This window comes from Haliaeetus leucocephalus, unplaced genomic scaffold (genome assembly GCF_000737465.1).
Source record: "Haliaeetus leucocephalus isolate CR32 unplaced genomic scaffold, Haliaeetus_leucocephalus-4.0 Scaffold61, whole genome shotgun sequence".
Classification (NCBI taxonomy): Eukaryota; Metazoa; Chordata; class Aves; order Accipitriformes; family Accipitridae; genus Haliaeetus; species Haliaeetus leucocephalus.
This window is the reverse complement of record NW_010972497.1, coordinates 402,104-404,634: the sequence shown is the minus strand read 5'-3', so window position 1 is coordinate 404,634 and position 2,531 is coordinate 402,104.

The window sequence follows — 2,531 nt, the reverse complement described above, 5'->3', positions numbered from 1 at the left end:
CCGCGGCGGCCGAGCCCCGGTGCGCCGGTGCCCCACGCCCCGTTTCTGGGCTTCGTTATGCTATGGCTAGGCAGGATCTCCTCCAGGAGCAGCTGCCGCGCTGTCTTAGTGCCGAGTTCGCCAAGTCCAGTTGCCGCCTTAGGCCAGGACTTCCCGGAGTCGTCGTCACTGGCTCCAAGATAACCTCACCTGCTTTCAGAGGATGAGGGGGGCACGGCGGTCGGCGCTCCTAACAGCGTATCTGGTTACGTTACCTCCTTTCACCCAGGTTACTTATCTTCACATCTCTTGCCTCTTGCGTTTTTACCTTTTATCTCAGAATTGTAGCCCTGCAGTTTTGCTGCACTTTCTGCTGCTTTACACAGCTGAGAACTTCAGGTGTACAGGCCACAGTACGTGTTACTAAAAAAAAAAAAAATAAAAAAAATTCTGCATGCCAAATGGGGCTTGGATTGCGGTCTGCAGAAAACTGTCATCCAAAGAAGGTGCATGCTGTCATATTGTCTTCTTTTTTCTTCTCCCCTCCAAAAGAGGGCCTAAATAAAGCCTGGGATCCTGCTGATTCTGAATGCAGATAAATATTTTTGCAAATGATTTCTTTCTACGTAACAGCAAATGTAAGAGAACTATGCAACTGTCGTCTTAAGCTTGTGTATCGCCCACCAATGCTTAAAGCATTCAAGCCAAATTTCAAGTACTTTTTTTTTTTTTTTACAGAGAACTGGGAATGTCAAAACCAGTGAATTCACACAGGTTTTCTCGGAGGTAGCTGTCCAGGTAGCAGAAAGACATCCAAATTAGTGCCATCACTGAAGAAAAAGCTACTTTCTGAATGCAGTTAGAGGCACCAGAGGCCGTCCAAGAGGTATTTAAAATACTAAGTGCATAAAAAGCTTTCAGTTATAATTCTTATATGGTAGTGGGTGGGGAAGAAAGAAAAAAAGAAGAAGAAGAAACAATAATCCAGCAGCGATAAAAGGAGCCACAACAAAACAAGCGCCATGTCTTATGGTGCTAACCACCACCCAATTGCATTCCCTCTGAGAATCAGCGTAATATGTCTTTCTAGCTCCTCTTTTAGTCATTACCTGAAATCATTCCTACAGGCAAGAACCAGAAGAAAAAAAAAACAAACAAAAAACTAACTTTTAGCTCATTTTTTTATTTTGTCATAAGCTGCTACGTTATATCCAAATAGTAATTTTTTCTTCACCAGACACACACTGCCTGGCAAATGGGCTATCTTCTGGTATGACATCATCTGTCACATCTCAAAATTATTTTGCACTAGTGCTGTTGTAGCCATCTTAATGCGCTTGTCATAAAAGCTAAGTGCTGGCAAATTGTTATGAAAGTGATGCAATTTATTGCAATTCTTGCATATTGCTCCAAACTCCAGAATTTGTCTGGGCTTGTGTTGTACAGAGCCACACACAGTGTGGTGAGCAGTATTCTTTGCAAGCTGCAACTGCTACTCCGCATCTCTTTTTATCTCAAGTCTTTTTGCTTCTGGGGGGAATCTTTCTAAGTGTCCACAATGCAGAGTCTACCTTCCATAAGCTTCAGCCTGTGACGAGCAATAGTGTTTGGCAATGTAACTAGGATCTGCCAAGCAAGAATAACTCTGGACCTTCTTATAGTCCACCTCCAAGCTCTCTTTCTCTTCACTCAAAATACAAAGCAGTCTTCAACTTGTGAGGCTGTTAATGGCACCAGCTGGGAGCTGGATGTTCAGTCCTCATTCACAGCCATATTTTCACTTCTTGTTTGGTCCTCAGAGGAAGCCACCTTTTCTCCCCCCCCCCTTTTGTTTTTTTTTTATATAACTGTGGTACTCATATTTCACATTCTTTCTCTGAGATGGATTCTGAGCAATAATACCAGTACTGCGCCACGTAAGAACATTCAGGAGTACACATTTCATCCAGACCAGCCTTATGCTAGATCTGATATTGACTATACTCTGTAGTTAGCATAAAATCATTACAGGTTCAAATTTTGTTGGTTGGTTTGTTTTTTTGGTTTTGTTGGGTTTTTTTAAAGTGGTAGTATAGCTTTGGAGACTCTGTTTGCACTGGATTAGCCCTTTACTTTATGTAGCTGCAGAGTTTTTGACCTAGCAGTACGTTTGAAAAATGGATTTATTATACCATCAAAACAAAGTCAGTCAACTGAAAGATACTATTAAGTAAGTGCTTTGCAACCAGAATGTGTCTTCTGACAATACTCAACTCTTTTCCTGTTTGCTAACGTCTGCTTGCTCTTACAGAATGAAGCACTTACTTTGCCAGTCAGCCTCTCCCTTTTACTTTAAGGTGGGGTTTTCAGCAGTTGCGTTCATTCACTTGGCACCTTTATAAATAAGGTTTAGCAGAACAAATTGTTCAGAAGTCATCCAGAAGCAGAGTCTGACAGTCTGTCTTGTTCACTATCACTGCTCATATGGATCAGCATTGTACAAACCTGAGTTTCAACACAGCAGAACAAAAATTTCCACCAGGTAATTCCAAAGCTCCTATATCCAGCATGAC